The following is an 18,661-nucleotide window of genomic DNA, read 5'->3' as shown; positions in this document are numbered from 1 at the left end:
TATTTTTTTTTGCGGCCCACCTAGACTTAAACCTTGTTTATTTGGCCCTTGTTAGCATTTGAGTTTGACATGCTTGCTGTAGATCATGCACCATCTTAGTGGCCATTTGTCGCACAATCTCCAATTTATTTACATCCTTCAGAAGATATGGTCTCCAGAATTGAACACTGTAATCTAAATAAGGTCTTATCAATGATCTATAAAGTGACATCACTACCCCTCTCTTTCTGCCTCTCATTATACAATCTGACATCCTGCTGACTTTCCATTTTGTTACATTGCTCACCTACTTTTAAGTCTGCTGAAATGACTTCAAGGTTCCTTTCCTCTATAGTAGTTGACATCATAGTGATAATAATCCTGTATTCTGCTTTTGGATTTGCAAGTGCATTATTTTGTTGTTTTGGGTATTAAATTATAGTTTCCACACTTGATTATTCTGACAATCTACCTAAATCATTAGTCATATTATTTGTCCCCCTCCCCCCCCAAAGTGTTAACCCTATTGCAGATCTTTGTATTATCTGCAACATTGCATACTTTCCCCTGCAGAATATTTGTAACATCACTAATAAAATTATTAAAAACCACTGGTCCCAGTACAGATCCCATAATCCCAAATATTGGGGAAAGTGTCAGATTAGAAAATAAGTGAAAGTAACCCTGAAGAAGAAACTTGAGAGGGAGCATTTCTTACATTTAGCATACATAAAGAACTTTCATATTAGAATAGGTCTTATAATCGCTACCAAAATCAGCAATGTACTGTACGTAAATTAAAGATCCCGCACTACAAGATAATCCATCAATACAGGACTAATGAATGCAGCAGTATCTAGTTTTTGGTAGGAGACAATAAAATTAAAGGTGGGTGCATCAATCATCCAGAAAATAGCAGGTAAGCATCCTTTTTGAGGTTGTTTTGATTATGTTGTATGTATTGGGACAATAAAAAAGAAAAGTACAATAGCTGAACTAGTCTCACATTGGGATATAAGCTGTATTTAAGAGAGAACATGCCCCATGATTGGAGCCAAGCTCAACATAGCTAGACGTAAATGCCAAGCAATGAGCAAATAAGAGTGAAGCATCAGTGGCAAATTGGAATCCACGGTCTTTTGTGCTTGTTAAATGGTGGAATGATTATAATTGGAAAAAGTGATGTGCATTAGTTCTGAGTGAATGTACAAGAAATGACAAGCGTGTAACTTAATGATTATTTCACAACACCCAGGACTGCCTCCTTGTCTTGTGCTGAGCAGTTCAGCCCCTCAGCAGAGAATACGACTGGCCTTCTACTATTTATGGACATCCTATACAGGTCACATGGAAATAACCCTGAAGTGATAAGTATTGGTCTAGGAAGTTTGTACCTTAAAGTGGTATAGGGCATTATAATGGTGATGTTTTTGTTCTGGTGCACACCATTGTACTTGGTAGAAATTGAACATTTTGATCTAAATGAAAAACAAAATTGTATTTAATCCTTTGTTGCTAAGCTGTAAGACATTCTGTTGAAAATCAAAATTACAGTACATACAGTACAATGCATTGCTGTCAAACGGAAATAACACTGAAAATACTTACTTTTCGTTTTCCAGCACCTACTGTAAAATATTTTCTCCGCATTCTTGTCAATCATAGTTTAACCCTTTAAATATTTCATGCAGCACATTGTGAATCTACATTAGAACTAATAAAGAAGGTCAGACACAGCAATGACATTATTATACCGGGCAAATTAAAGTCACAGGAAAAAGTATGATATAAAGTAAAAAAAAAAAAAGTTCCCAAAAACATCGTAAAGTCATAACTTTTTGAATTGTTTAATTTGGAAATGTTTGTTAGTTTTTGGAGCTAAATATTTAGCATGAAAGGCAAATAGACCAAATGTTCTTGCTCTTGGAAACACAGTGATATCCATGTTTACAAGCTGACAGAAGATATGAATCAACCGTGATCCTTCATTGTGTTAAATGGAAACAAGATGCTTATCAAGATTCTGAGCAGGACCGAGCAGCCAACACTGTACATATAGGGAAAATGTTCCTTAAATCAAGATATGGGGAGATTGCTTCACAGCATTTTGATTGGGGGCTATAAATAATTTAGCCCAGATACTAAATAGGGTGCTAAGCTTTTGAACGCCTTTTCTCCCATTCGTATGAATGAGAGCCGAGGCATGCTAAAGCTTAGCACCCTTTTGTAGATCTGGGCCTTTATGAGCTACTGTATAAATTAAAAATCAGTTTGATTGTAAATAATTCAAAATATCAATGCATATACTCTCCTGTTAGTTGCCTAAAAATTAGCACAAGTGACAACAAATTTACACTTTGCATGGACCAATGCAGATGGTGAAACTTTGAACTGTATTAGCTGTTGAGCTCAAGGCTTGATTGAGATAAAAGTAACATATACTCCGGAGTCCATTTTGTCTGTCTGTGTGTCTGTCAGCTGATCCTCTGCTACTGACTTTCTAAGTGTCTCTGGTTGCTGTAGAGAACAGTCTAATGTGGACAGAACTCTGCACATGCGTGGTGCTGTATTGCGGACAATTTGACAACTCTGAATACTGCAGTACTGTGAATCGTGGAGGAAAGTACAGGAGACAAGTGTAAGTGATGGGGAACGTGAGGGAATGGGTAGACAGTGTTGTAGCTACGGGAAGGAATGGGACGAGGTAATGCTGGAAGGTAAAAGTTCAACAGTAGTCCTTAGAGTCTCAGGGATGTCCCGTAAAATCCATAATAGATAATCCTAATATCCACAGTTGGAGCATTCTCTATTTATGTGGGAAGGGACAATGATCATAAAGTAGAGGAGTCTATTTATAGGAAACATCCTAAATTAAAGTCTTCATTGAGGACATATGGAGCAAGAGTTCTTAGTTCAAAAATTGTCTTGACCTCAAGCTGTAATAGTAGTTTATTTCTATCGCCGACCTGTGATGGGGTGTTAGCCTGAAGGATCGGCATAAATATCATGGCAGCCAGACTGTGTCTATATTTCCTAAAATGCCTTGCCACAGGTAGGAAATTGAGATCCTCATCTGTACTGTTGTCTTGAAGTGCTTTCCTAATGGTGTATCTGTGGATAGCCATTCTTTCTTTCAATATCCTGCTCATTTTGCCTATATAATATAGACCACAGGGGCACTTGATAAAGTATAGTACAAAACATGTTTCACAGTTGAGGTAGTTCTTAATTTTAATTTGGTTGCCATTATGGGGGGTGGGCGAATGACTGGCCAATTTGCATGAACTGGAAGTTACATAGTTACATAGTAGATGAGGTTGAAAAAAGACGTACGTCCATCAAGTTCAACCTATGCTAAATTTAGACAACAGATACTTTATTCTATATCTATACTTACTTATTGATCCAGAGGAAGGCAAACAAAAAACCCCATTAAGGGGAAAAATTAATTCCTTCCTGACTCCAAGAATTGGCAATCGGATTAGTCCCTGGATCAACATCCTTCCCATGTATACTTATTTGGTATATCCCTGTATACCTTTCTCATCTAAAAAGATGTCCAACCTTTTTTTGAACAAATCTATTGTATCTGCCATCACAGTCTCCATGGGTAATGAATTCCACATTTTAACTGCCCTTACTGTAAAGAACCCTTTCCTTTGTTGCTGATGAAATTTCCTTTCCTCCAACCTTAAGGGATGGCCCCGAGTCCTTTGTACTGCCCGTGGGATGAATAGTTCTTTTGAAAGCTCCTTGTATTGTCCCTGAATATATTTGTATATAGTTATCATATCCCCTCTTAAATGCTTCTTTTCTAATGTAAATAAATCTAATTTTGCAAGCCTCTCCTCATAAGTTAGAATGTCCATCCCCTTTATTAATTTGGTGGCTCTTCTCCTCTGCACTCTCTCTAGTTCCATAATGTCTTTTCTTAGGATTGGTGCCCAAAATTGTACTCCATATTCAAGGCGTGGTCTTACTAATGCTTTGTAAAGGGGCTTAATTATGTTTACTTCCCTTCCATCCATTGCTCGTTTGATGCAAGATAAGATCTTGTTTGCCTTTGCAGCTACTTCATGACATTGGGCACTATTGCTAAGCCTGCTGTCTACAAGCACTCCTAAATCCTTCTCCATCAAGGATTCCCCCAATATATCTCCATTTAATTTGTAAGTCGCCTTTTTATTCTTGCATCCCAAATGCATAACCTTACATTTATCTGTATTAAACCTCATTTGCCATTTACCTGCCCATGTTTCCAGTCTCTCCAAGTCCTTCTGAAGAGAAATTACATCCTGCTCTGATTCTATTACCTTACACAATTTAGTATCATCAGCAAAGATGGAGACTTTGCTCTCGATCCCAAACTCAAGGTCATTAATAAACAAGTTAAAAAGCAGGGGTCCCAGTACCGATCCTTGAGGTACTCCACTCACGACTTTAGCCCAACCTGAAAAAGTTCCATTTATGACAACCCTCTGTTGTCTGTCCTTTAATCAGTTTTCAATCCAGTTGCATATATTATTACTGAGTCCAATTTTCTTTATTTTGTACACCAACCTCTTGTGTGAAACCGTATCAAAAGCCTTTGCAAAATCTAAGTAGACCACATCAACTGCATTACCCTGGTCTAAATTCCTACTTACCTCCTCAAAGAAACAAATAAGGTTAGTTTGGCAAGATCTATCCCTCATAAATCCATGCTGACTATTACTAATAATTTTGTTTTCCATTAGGTATTCCTGAATATTATCCCGTATTAAACCTTCAAGTAGTTTCCCTACTATTGAAGTCAGGCTTACAGGTCTGTAATTCCCGGGTGTGATCTAGCTCCCCTTTTAAATATAGGCACCACATCTGCTTTACGCCAATCTTGTGGTACTGAGCCTGTGGAAATGGAGTCCTTGAATATTAAATATAATGGTTTTGCTATTACTGAGCTTAACTCCTTCAGAACTCTTGGATGTATGCCATCGGGGTCAGGTGCCTTATTTACTTTAATTTTTTCAAGTCGCTTATGAACTTCTTCCTCAGTTAACCAATTGGTCATTAATATGGAGGTTGTGGGTTCCTCCTGTGGCGCTACTATTGAACTTGATTCTTCCCTGGTAAACACAGAGGCAAAGAATTTGTTTAATACCTCTGCTTTTTCCTTATCTCCAATAATATGCCTACGCATCTCACACTGAAAGGGTCCTATATTTTCTTTTCTCATTTTTTTGTTATTAAGGTACTTAAAGAACTTTTTAGGGTTGACATTACTTTCTATTGCAATCTTTTTTTCATTATCCATTTTTGCTAATTTAATTGCCCTTTTGCAATTTTTGTTACATTCCTTATAATTCTGATACGATGTCTCTGTCCCTTCTGACTTAAAGAATCTAAACGCCTTCCTCTTCTTGTCCATTTCCTCCCCTACCTGTTTATTTAGCCAAATTGGTTTTGACTTATTTCTTTTATACTTATTACCCAAGGGTATACACTGATAAGTGTGCTTTTCTAACAATGTTTTAAAGACTGCCCATTTATCTTCTACATTTTTCCCTGCAAAAACATCATCCCATTGTATTACTACTAGATTAGACCTCAGTTTATTAAAATCTGCCTTTCTAAAGTTTAAAGTCTTTGTTGAACCCAAGTAATCTGTTTTTTGATAATTTATTTCAAATGAGACCATGTTATGATCACTGTTACCCAAATGTTCCAGGACTTGAATATTTGTTATTACTTCTACATTGTTTGATATGACCAAATCCAGAAATGCCCCTCTCCTGGTTGGTTCCTCAAAAAGATAGTAGAAGAATTTGGTTCATTCTATGGCTCCCTGTATAATGGGAAGAAAGTGGCACATAATAGTAAAACGAGCAGGGCTTTGAGATATTTCTTATCCAGCTCAAAACTAGAGAGATTGACAGTGAGTGACAGGAATAGGCTGGGAGCTGACTTCACCTTAGAAGAAATTTCCCAAGCCATCAAAGAAATTAAATCATCCAAGGCATCTGGGCCAGATGGTTTCTCAGTGTTATATTATAAGAAATTCGTTAAAACCCTTGCCCCAAGGCTGCTCCGCATGTTTAACGTGATTTTAGCGGGAGCCCCGATTCCCGGAGACATGTTGCGAGCGTCAATATCACTAATACACAAGCCTGGGAAGGATCCGCTGAACTGTAAAAGTTACAGGCCAATATCCTTAATCAATACAGATATTAAAATCTATGCTAAATTACTGGCCAACAGATTAAATCTAATCCTACCCAGACTAATACACCCAGATCAAGTCGGCTTTATCAAAGGGAGGCAGGCAGCGGATAATACCCGACGATTTATTGATCTGCTAGAATTGGCAAACAACAACAACAAAAAAAGTATATTATTAATTCTGGATGCGGAAAAAGCCTTTGATAGGATAGACTGCCCATATCTCAAAGAGACGCTCGCGCATTCGGTTTCGGGAAGTGGGTGAGTGGAGCGATTATGTTGCTGTACTCAGGCCCATCAGCCAGGGTCATAAATCAGGGCTTTCCCTCACTCCCTTTTCAAATTCAAAGTGGCACTAGACAGGGGTGCCCATTATCTCCCCTCCTGTTCGCCCTGTGTATCGAACCCCTGGCAGCACACATCCGTGATAACCCGGATATCTCAGGGTTAAACGCTTATTCTCAAACACATAAGACGGCCCTGTGTGCAGATGATATCCTCTTAATCATTTCTGAACCCCGTACCTCCCTACCAAACCTATTCGACCTACTAGACAGATTCTCAAAAGTCTCTGGTTTCAAAATAAATCAATCCAAATCTGGAGCTCTGAATATCAATCTACCTAGACATACAGAGAAACTATTGAAATTGAACTTTAGCTTCTATTGGCAAAAGCCAATATAAGATATTTTTGGATTCAAATCACAAAAGATGCAAAAAGCATCTATAATGCAAATTATCCCAACCTAATTCGGACATTAAAAAAAGATCTTTCCAGATGGTCATCCAAGAAGATTTCTTGGATAGGTAGGATACATAGCGTTAAAATGAATCTCCTTCCCCGTATCCTATATCTCTTCCAAACATTACCAGTGCCACTCAAACTGAAGGATATACTCTCACTTCAGTCTGAAATATCTAACTTTATCTGGAAAGGGAAAAAACCGAGAGTCAATAAATTGAATATGCAAAGACCTGTTATAGCGGGCGGCCTAGCGGTACCCTGCCTGTTATCATATTACCATATTACAAAGCGGCCCAATTAGGTCAAATCGTTCAATGGCATTCCGACCCTAAATTGAAAAGGTGGGTGGAATTAGAAGGTACTGCTTGTTCCCCATTGGAACTGAGCAGCCTAATTTGGCTACCTAAAAATACGCGAAGACACATTGCTCTGCCATTCACCTCAATGACTAACTCCTTATCGGTCTGGGAAGCTTCGAAGCTAAAGCACTCGCTCACATCAGGAAGCTCACTGATGTCCCCCATTTGGAACAACCCTAGGTTTGCACCCGGCCTAATTGGTAATACTGGATCAATCTGGAGATCAAACGGATACAATAGAATCAAAGATCTGGAGGGCTACAACCTAAAAAATTAAAACATTTGATCTTATCAGATGAGAGAAAAATATCCCTCATACAGAATTCTTTAAATATCTCCAGATCAGCGCATTCTACAACAAATTTGCCCCATATCCCCCTATGACGAAATTTGAAAAGCTCTGTCGAATTGAAACTGACACAAAGGGACTTATTTCTACGATTTACGGCAAAGTAATCGATTCAAAAGCTCTCAATCAGCAAACCCCGTCATTTTGGAATCAATGGGAGTTAGATCTAGGGGAATCCCTAGAAGACGAGGATTGGAACACCATATTCCTAGCGGCAGCCAAAAGCTCCATTTGCACTACACTAAAGGAGAACGAATATAAAGTTCTTATGAGATGGTACCTCACCCCACTCAAATTATCTAAGGTTGTCCCAGGCTCCTCCCCGTTGTGCCCTAAACAATGTGGAGGAACGGCTGACTTACTCCATATGCTGTGGTCTTGCCCGCGTATATCCCAAATATGGGAAAAGATCAGGAATTGGATTCAGAGGATTTTTGACCTTACTATTCCACCTGACCCCTGGCTGTTCCTTTTGAACAGACCTCTAAAAGGTCTATCAAAATCACATAATAAATTAATTGCGCATTTTGCAATTGCAACAAGGTGCGAGATTGCAGCACTATGGAAAAGCCCCGATATACCAATTATCCCAAAGATTCGGAATCGAATTTGGTTTATTTGCCAGATGGAAAAATTAACTAGTTTAGTTAACGACACTAGCGACAATTTTCTCAAAGTCTGGTTACCTTGGCTGGCACAGACAGATATCCCCGGGGTTGAGCGTAACACAATCTGGCTCTAATAGTATGAGATGCATTCTCCTTTGGGAGAGAGAGCCCACAAACCCACCCAACAAAACAATCCTATCATCCATAGGTATCAGGGTTGATACCAGAAGAAGCCGATACTGCTCCTCCCCTCCCTTCCCTACCTATACCCTATTCCTCCTTCCGCCCTCCCCCATCCATCCGAATTAATCCCCCCCAACCTTTTTTTTTTTTGTCACCCCCCGTTTACTTACACCTTTGTCTTCCCCAAGACACATGACTAAGTAGGGCTCGAAAAAGCCATGTGTAGCCAAGATATACGAACCATGTATTTCTCCCCATGATTGTATTGATTGTAATGAATATGTATTAATGCACAAAACGGCCACGGAATGTCTTTCCTGTATAACATGCATATTTGATGTCAATAAAATTCAAGTTATAAAAAAAAAAAAAAGAGGTAGCAGAGGGGAGAAAGAAGTTCAAAGAAAAAAACAAGTAAAATTAATGAGGGAGAACAAAACAGTATTTTTAATTTATCTACCTTTGCTCTCACAACAGAACATATGAATGTTCAAGTGGCTCTATTATTTTTGACCTATTCATTGATCTACACAGATTTACAAGAAAACTAACTCTAAAAATATTTTTTTTTTTAAATAGAAACAAAACTGTATCCATTTATGACATGAAGTCCTAGCAAAAGGAAAGAGTATATCTTTCATCCATAGCAGCTCTCCTAGAGGAAAATTAGGGTTTTGATGAAGCATTTGATCAGATGGGGGAAGGTTTCAATTTAGAAACAACTATACATTCCAAATGTAAACCAAAGTCAACCTTCTATGGGTCAGAATGTTGAGGTATTTCACCAATTAGTTTTAAAAGACTTGGTGAAACTATGTGAAAACCAAAATAGAACAACTCCAAATATAACACAAAAAGAGAAAAAGCTCTAGAAGAACTAAAAAGCAATACAAATATAGTTATTCATCAGCTGACAAAGTTGTTGTACAAGACAAGAATGACTATGTCAATGAAGCAGTACGATTCTAGGGGATGTTAACTCATATTTATTAATTCATTCTGACCCAGTTTTATAGTTTTATCATTTCAAGACAAGCTAGTAAACCTGCTAAAAGAGAATATGGTTAATGAGATTTTAAATACATCAGAATTCAAATTCCTTAACACAGCACACCCAAGAACACCCTTGATGTACCATCTACCCAAGATCCACAAAAGCCTAGTCAATCCCTCTGGAAGACCCATCATTTTGGGAATTGAATCCATTACAGTACGTCCAACCAGTCTGAATATGTAGACTCTTTTCTAAAAATATATGTGAAAAAACTTACAATCATACCTAAGAGAAACAAAACATGTGTTAGAGCTGATAAAAAACCTGGAATGGGCAGATGACCTTGTTTGGGTTACATGTTATGTCACTACTCTATATACATGTATTGCACATGATAAGGGAATTGATGCAATTGACTATTTTTGGAGACAGGATCCTTTGATAGTTACAAAACAAAGAGAGTTCGTTTTAAAAATCATAAATTTTATTTTAAAACACAATTATTTTATTTTTGAGGGAAAATTTTATTTGCAAACGTGCAGAACAGCTATGGGGAATAAGTTTGCAAATTTATTCATGGGACAATAGGAAGATCAAAATATTTAGAACAATAATCCCATTGCCGAAAACATCTTTTTATACAGAAGGTTTGTAGATGATCTTTTAATTATATGGAAAGGAAGTGTGGAAGACCTATACAAGTTTTATTTATTCCTTAATAATAATGATGTAAATTTGGGGTTCACCTATGAACACAGTACGGTTTCTATCAATTATCTGGATCTGGTTTTATTTAGTGAGGTGAAACAGAGGATATTGCTGCTCACCAAATGTATACAAAATATATACGTATAGATAGGAGGTGTATACGGGAAATAACAACATATATCGAGGCAGGGAAGGGTTAAAGAGAAAAACCCAAAATAATTCCTATTTGCACTCACCTATACTATTAAATGGTAAGGAAAGATTCAATCCCTGGGTAAAAACCCATATACCATTTAGTGATATACAATAAAATAGTTTAATAAACAGTTATGCAAAGACAAATACAAATTGTTAAAAGAAACAGGGAGTGGGTGCAGAGAGTGGAGTGCTCAATCTGACCTTGTATAGTCAGCATACAGCTATCAGCAACAAATACCTATTGGTATATCATATCAGGCTAATGCATAAACCCTCCTATTGTGCACACGTTCTTGCATGCTACAAGTGGTGTATGTATACCATAGTCATGGAAAGGACCTCTAACACATCCAACCTGTATGTAGCTAGCGTATATGTCCTATCTCAAAGGAAATTGTGCTGTACTGCACCAGTAGTTAAGAGCTGGATTCTGCCAGTGTCTCTAAGTTACACAGCAGCTGCCTCCTAAATCAGGGAATGTGTTGTGGGTCTCCCTTAGAAGTATCCCCTCTGTTATCTCAGATTCCCCCCATGTAGAGTCCTGACATACAAGCCTCCAGGCCGGAGACAAACCATCAATCAGTACGTATATAGCGTTGTCAATAAGGCAGCAGGACAGCTCTGCAGTACGGTGTAGAAATCTACAATCCCCCGCTGCAGTGTTAGCTCAGCCATATACAACCTGGTATCTTGGGCAGAAGTAGCTTGCACGATACTCTCCGCTCCGCACTCACTGATGACGTCACCGGTGTGACGTCATAAAAACCGACGATCGATTCGCGCGCCTGCGCTTTGTCAAGGTAGGAAAGAGTATCTCACAATAGGAGGGTTTATGCATTAGCCTGATATGATATACCAATAGGTATTTGTTGCTGATAGCTGTGTGCTGACTATACAAGGTCGGATTGAGCACTCCACTCTCTGCACCCACTCCCTGTTTCTTTTAACAATTTGTATTTGTCTTTGCATAACTGTTTATTAAACTATTTTATTGTATATCACTAAATGGTATATGGGTTTTTACCCAGGGATTGAATCTTTCCTTACCATTTAATAGTATAGGTGAGTGCAAATAGGAATTCTTTTTGGGTTTTCTCTTTAACCCTTCCCTGCCTCGATTTATTTAGTGAGGATAAGAGGATTTTAACTAATACTCATTTTAAAACAGTCGAATCCGACAGCTACCTCGATTACAGGAGTAATCATTCCAAATCCTGGAAAAATAATATACCCTATGGACAATTTTTAAATGTACGAAGGAACTGTACAAAAGACAGATTTTGAGGAAAAAGCTATAACATTCAAAACCAAATTATTGCAGAAAGGCTACTGGAGTGAAAATATTGACAAAGCCATGGGAAGAGTTAGAGAGCAGGAAAGACTTATCCTATTGGAACAAAAAGCAAATTCAATACCAAAAGAGAAAGAGCAGGAACATTGTCTCTTTATTACCAAATACAATGGGGCTGCAAATAAAATTTTAAAAAGTGATCCATAAACACTGGGATACTATCCTAAATGACCCGATTTTAGGCAATACGATTAATGAAAAACCCATGGTCATTTTTAAAAGAGCAAAAAATCTAAAAAAAACATCCTGGCACCAAGTCAATTAAGGAAGGAAAAAATAAATCAGACAATGGACAATATCCCTATAGATATGTGGCTCGCAATATGCCTGCCAAGTTGTTACAAGTGTGGTCGAATAAACTGTTTGACATGAAAACATTTGGTAAATAGAAGTAAAGATTTCACATCAAAGGTCACAGGGGAAAGGTTTAAAATCAAGGAATTTATAAATTGCAACACATCATATGTGGTTTATTTTTTGACCTGTTCTTGTGGCCTACAATATGTGGTATGGATGAAAAGGAGCCTCAAAGAAAGGTTTGTAGAACATAGAAGGAATGGTCATCGGGTCCCAAGACATTTTCTTAATGTTCACAATAAAAATTACAATGAGATCTCAGTTGTGGTTATAGAACACATTAATACAGGATCCATGAGAGGAGACAGCCTCCTAAGGAAACAGGAAACCTATTGGATCTTCAAATTGCAAACATTACAGCCGAGAGGTTTGAATGAAGATCTGTTGGCTTTCCAATGAGAAGAACCGTTTTACACATTTTAACCACGTCTGCATGCCAAACCCCTCTCCCCCCTCTTTTTACTAGACACATTTGGGTTTGTTTATTCAAACACCTCCTTTGCTATTGTTACGCCGGTGCTGCCCGCAGACCAGACCCGTCCCCTGAGCTGAAGGGGGAAGTGGTAATACACGCACCCGCAGCAAAGGGAGCGTGTCCGGAGTGTGGTATAAAGCGTTGCCAGGCCAGGTGTAGTAAGGTAGACCATACTTGCCGGTACCGGTTGTAGAGATAGAGTGAAGAATGCCTTGCCGAAGTCAGGGAGTGGAGAGTGGAGATTGGTCGTAGTCCAAGCCGTGTTCAAAGGGTTACCAGAGAGGGCGTTGTCCAAGGAGTGCCGAGATCGAGAGCCAGAGGGGTAGTCGTACAAGCCGCGTCAGAACCTGTGAAAACACTGAGAGAATCCAGAAGTACTTCCATACAGAGACTATGTCGAGCAAAGACTGAGAGCAGAGAGGAGCTAGATAAAGCAGGAAGGTCCAATTAGGAACGGAGGCGGGACAGGAAGAGCTACAGGGTGACACTGCACATTGGTGCAGGCATAACAGGCCAGGTGAGTCTTGTTGGTAACCTGAGTATGCACGTGCTGTGTGCGGGGGCGGAGCCTGAGGTCCGGGGGACGGGAATAAGAGTGTGCAGACTGAGCGTGCTCCGTAACTCGTGTACGTGTGTGAAGCAAGCCAGTGGATGGTGCAAGTGTGTGTGCAGGAGGGCGTGGGCGCGCACGGCGCCGAGCAGAGGAATCGCCGAGGGGAGTGATCCCGCGACGGCGGCAGGGGCGAGGAGCCGTGGAGGCCGGTAAGGCAGGATTGTTTTGTGTGTCCCGGGGCTCACTGCGGGGAGGGAGTGCTCTGTGTGGGGAGAGAGGAGAACGCCGATTCCTGACAGTACCCCCCTCTTCAGGAACGGCCTCAGGACGGTCCAAGAACGGTTTCTCTGGAAACTTTTTCCTGAAGGACTTAAGAAGGGCCGGGACATGAATGTCCTTTGAAGGTACCCAGGATCTCTCTTCAGGGCCATAGTCCTTCCACTGTACCAAGAACTGGAGCTGACCCCTGGATAGGCGAGAATCCAAAAGAGAGTGAACTTCGTATTCCTTGTTATTTTGTCCAGTAATGGGATCCGGTTTACGAGTCTGATCTGGAAAGAAGTGACTGGAGATAAATGGTTTTAAGAGGGACACATGAAAGACATTGGGAATCTTCATACTGGGTGGTAGTTGGAGCCGGAATGCCACGGGATTGATTTGTTCATAAATAGGGAAGGGACCCAGGAACTTAGGTGCCAGTTTAGGAGATGGTACCTTGAGGTGGATATTCTTAGAGCAGAGCCATACCAAATCCCCTGGTTTGTAACTGGGCGCCGAACGACGACGACGATCGGCCTGTAGTTTCGATCTGCGGGAGGAGTTGAGAAGGGTAGACTGAATCCGGCACCATGCGGTTTGGAGGGAAGAAATGCGTTCATCTACGGCTGGTACTCCAGAAGGAATGTTGGGGATGGGAATACAGGGAGGGTGGAACCCATAATTTATTAAGAAGGGCGACTCCCGGGTGGACACGTTTTTGGCAGAATTGACGGCATACTCTGCCCAAGAGAGGAGTTGAGCCCAATCATCCTGGAAATCGGATATAAAACATCTCAGGTACTTCTCTAGGGATTGATTGATTCTCTCCGTTTGTCCATTGGACTGAGGATGATAGGCGGAAGCGAAAGAAGAAGAGATGCCCAATCTCTTCATGAAAGCTCTCCAAAATTTGGATACGATCTGAGAACCTCTGTCAGAAACAATGGACGAAGGAATCCCATGAATCCGGACAATCTGCTCCGTAAAGATATCAGCAAGGGCGGGGGAGGTGGGTAATCCTTTAAGTGGAATGAAATGGGACATCTTTGATAACCTGTCCACGACCACCAAGATAGTGTTCATTCCTCTGGACCTGGGCAACTCCACGATGAAGTCCATAGAAATGTGGGACCAAGGGCGGTCGGGAACTGGAAGAGGTAACAGAAAACCATGAGGCTTTTGACGGAGAGTCTTGCTTTGAGCGCACGTTGGGCAGGCGCGGGTAAACTCCAGAATATCTTGAGATATCCTTGGCCACCAGAAATTCCGACGAATGAGATCAGTAGTCTTCTTAAAACCTGTACGACCTCCAGATTTAGATGAGTGACCCCAAGACAGGACCTCTGGAACAAATTTGGAAGGTACGAAGAGTTTGTTGTCAGGAACCACCAAGTCCTTGGGAATGCGTCTCTGGGAGTGAAAAATCTTGTCAAGATTCTTGAAAGAAGACATGGCGAGAATCCTCTCTTGTGGAATGATAGTCTCCAAAGATTCCTCTGGCCTCTCTTCAGAAGAATGTATTCGGGAGAGTGCGTCTGCCTTTACGTTCTTGGTCCCGGGGATATAGGAAAGGTGAAAATCGAATCGAGAAAAAAAAAGAGCCCAACGAGCCTATCGTGGACCAAGGCGTTGAGCGTTCTCTATGTAAAGAAGGTTCTTGTGGTCCGTGAGAATAGTAAACGGCTCTTTTGACCCCTCCAGCAGGTGTCTCCACTCTTGAAGAGCCATCTTCACGGCCAGAAGTTCCCTGTTACCCACGTCATAGTTCCTCTCGGCAGATGAGAATTTCTTGGAAAAATATGCACAGGGATGTAACTTATCTTGGGGCGTGGGTCTCTGAGAAAGAACGGCACCAGCGCCGCAATCAGAAGCATCGACCTCCAGGACGAAGGGAAGTTCAATGTTGGGATGATGGAGAATAGGTGCGGATATAAAGGCTTCCTTGAGTGTCTCGAAGGCGGAGGTGGCTTCGGATGACCAAGCAGAAGGATCAGCTCCTTTTTTGTGAGCGCAGTAAGGGGTGCCACAATGGTGGAAAAACTCTGTATAAACTTACGATAATAATTAGCGAATCCTAAAAACCGTTGTATGGCCTTAAGAGAATTGTGTCTTGGCCATTCAGTGACTGCTTGAAGTTTACCGGAGTCCATCATAAACCCCTCATCGGAAATGATGTACCCCAGGAATGGTGTAGAGGTCTGATGAAAGGTGCACTTCTCCAGATTGGCGTATAAATGGTGTTCACGGAGACAGGAAAGGACGTAGGAGGTGTGGCGTATATGGTCCTGGAGATCTTTGGAAAAAATCAGGATATCATCCAAGTATACAATAACAAAAATATTGAGTACCTTACGAAAGACGTCGTTGATGAAATCCTGGAAGACAGCGGGAGCATTACATAAGCCAAAAGGCATTACCAGATATTCGTAGTGTCCACTACGCGTGTTGAAGGCCGTCTTCCATTCATCCCCCTTCCTGATGCGCACCAGGTTATAGGCACCACGTAGATCCAACTTGGAAAAAATCTTGGCCCCCTGTAATTTATCGAACAGTTCGGTAATAAGGGGAAGGGGGTAACGATTTTTAACAGTTATGTGGTTCAAACCCCTGTAGTCGATGCAAGGCCTCAACGACCCGTCCTTTTTCTTGACGAAGAAAAACCCAGCCCCTGCTGGGGAATTGGAGTGACGAATAAAGCCTTTCTTGAGATTCTCCTGGATATATTCATCCATAGCGTGAGATTCTGGTAACGACAAGGGGTAGGTCTTGGACTTGGGTAGGGAGTAACCTGGAAGTAGATCGATCGGACAATCGTAAGTCCTGTGTGGCGGCAAGAGGTCTGACTGTACCTTATTGAAAACGTCCCGGAATTGATGGTAAACGGAAGGTAGAATAACTTCGGGAACAGAGGTATTGGCCAGCAGTTGATGAGTCTCGCCTGACCTCGGCCTCCAGGAAATGGGAGCAGAGGAAGTCCAGTCAATGAGAGGATTGTTCAGCTGTAGCCAAGGAAGACCAAGGGTGATGGGTATCCCATGAGCGTGAATGGCATCGAGAACTAAGATCTCCTTGTGCAGATGTGAGGACAGAAGCAAGGGAGCCATCTCTAAGGAGGTGTGGGCTGGGGTAAGGGGACGTCCATCGATACCGACAAGTGCGATGGGAACCTTCTTCCTCATGAGTGGTATGCGGTTTACCCTGGCGAATTCAAGATCCACGAAGTTTCCTCCAGCTCCTGAGTCAATGAAAGCGGCGGTAGAAGTCTTGAACTTATCGCCTGAAAGGGAGACTGGAAATGTAAGTTTCTTAGGGAGTTCACCTTTAGAAAGGGGACGTGAAGACATTACACCCAGAGAGAGCCCCTCTGTACTCACTGGGTGTTCCCGTTTCCCGGACGCAGTGGACACTCCCGAACCAGATGTTCCATGGATCCGCAGTAGAAACACAATCCCCCGGCGTGGCGGAACTGCCGTATCGGTGTGCGGATGTGTTGTACCCCCAATTGCATTGGCTCAGGCAACTCCATTGCAGGACGAAGAGATGTGGTAGCACTTGGGGGAGCAGGAGTGTTGCTCGGAATACTGGAGAACGGAACTTGAAAGTTATGGAAGTGAGTGCGCTGGCGCTCTGAGCGGCGTACCTGGATACGTTGATCCACTCGGACGGCCAAATCAATGAGGACCTCCAATTGATCCGGCCTGGATTGGCGAGAGAGTTCATCCTTGATGGGATCCGCCAGACCCTGCCAGAATACGGAGACGAGAGCCTCTTGTCCCCAGTTAGTCTTGGCTGCTAGAGTCCGGAATTCCACAGCATACTGTGTAACCATTCGCCATCCCTGAGTGATCTGGAGGAGAGAAACCGATGCCATCTCCCGACTAGCGGGAGAATCGAATACACGTTGAAATTCGGCTTTAAATGCCGGGTAATCTTGGGTAAGATCAGAACGTCGCTCCCAAACCGGGGAAGCCCACGCCAGGGCGCTGCCAGTGAGGAGGTTATAAATGTAGGCTACCTTCTTGTGATCAGTATTGTAGAGATGGGGAGCCGTTTCAAACTGCACCTCACACTGGTTTAGGAAACCCCTACAATCTTGCGGTTCACCTGCATAAGGCTTGGGGGGAGGAATCCTTACATCTGAGCTGCTAACTGTGCTTGCGGAGTGGGGGCTTACATCTGGCGAGGTCGCGGTCGGTACACGGTCTGTGAGTACTGCGACCTGGCATGCAAGTGTCACAATTTCATCCGCCATGGCCTGGTTTTGCTGAAGCAGATTGGAGAGAAACTGTTGAAGTTCGGTCTGGTCTGCGCCTTGTGGGCTCGACATAATGTTATGCCGGTGCTGCCCGCAGACCAGACCCGTCCCCTGAGCTGAAGGGGGAAGTGGTAATACACGCACCCGCAGCAAAGGGAGCGTGTCCGGAGTGTGGTATAAAGCGTTGCCAGGCCAGGTGTAGTAAGGTAGATAATACTTGCCGGTACCGGTTGTAGAGATAGAGTGAAGAATGCCTTGCCGAAGTCAGGGAGTGGAGAGTGGAGATTGGTCGTAGTCCAAGCCGTGTTCAAAGGGTTACCAGAGAGGGCGTTGTCCAAGGAGTGCCGAGATCGAGAGCCAGAGGGGGTAGTCGTACAAGCCGCGTCAGAACCTGTGAAAACACTGAGAGAATCCAGAAGTACTTCCACAGAGACTATGTCGAGCAAAGACTGAGAGCAGAGAGGAGCTAGATAAAGTAGGAAGGTCCAATTAGGAACGAAGGCGGGACAGGAAGAGCTACAGGGAGACACTGCAGATTGGTGCAGGCATAACAGGCCAGGTGAGTCTTGTTAGTAACCTGAGTATGCCCGTGCAGTGTGCGGGGGCGGAGCCTGAAGTCCGGGGGACGGGAATAAGAGTGTGCAGACTGAGCGTGCTCCGTAACTCATGTACGTGTGTGAAGCGAGCCAGTGGATGGTGCAGGTGTGTGTGCAGGAGGGCGTGGGCGTGCCCGGCACCGAGCAGAGGAATCGCCGAGGGGAGTGATCCCGCGACGGCGGCAGGGGCGAGGAGCCGTGGAGGCCGGTAAGGCAGGATTGTTTTGTGTGTCCCGGAGCTCACTGCGGGGAGGGAGTGCTCTGTGTGGGGAGCGAGGAGAGCGCCGATTCCTGACAGCTATACATGATTTACCCATCTGTCCTTTAATATTCAAACCTTTGGGGTTTCAATTGAATAAGTATTATATTGTTGTATACAATTGTGAATCCACATAGTGGTAATATGTAATTATACTCTAGTCTCATCCACACTTCCTAAACAAATAATTTAAAAAAATTATAATCATATTTGAAATATTCCCCCCCTTTTTATCC

This window comes from Ascaphus truei, chromosome 7, assembly GCF_040206685.1.
Source record: "Ascaphus truei isolate aAscTru1 chromosome 7, aAscTru1.hap1, whole genome shotgun sequence".
NCBI lineage: Eukaryota > Metazoa > Chordata > Amphibia > Anura > Ascaphidae > Ascaphus > Ascaphus truei.
Note: the sequence above shows the minus strand (reverse complement) of the source record.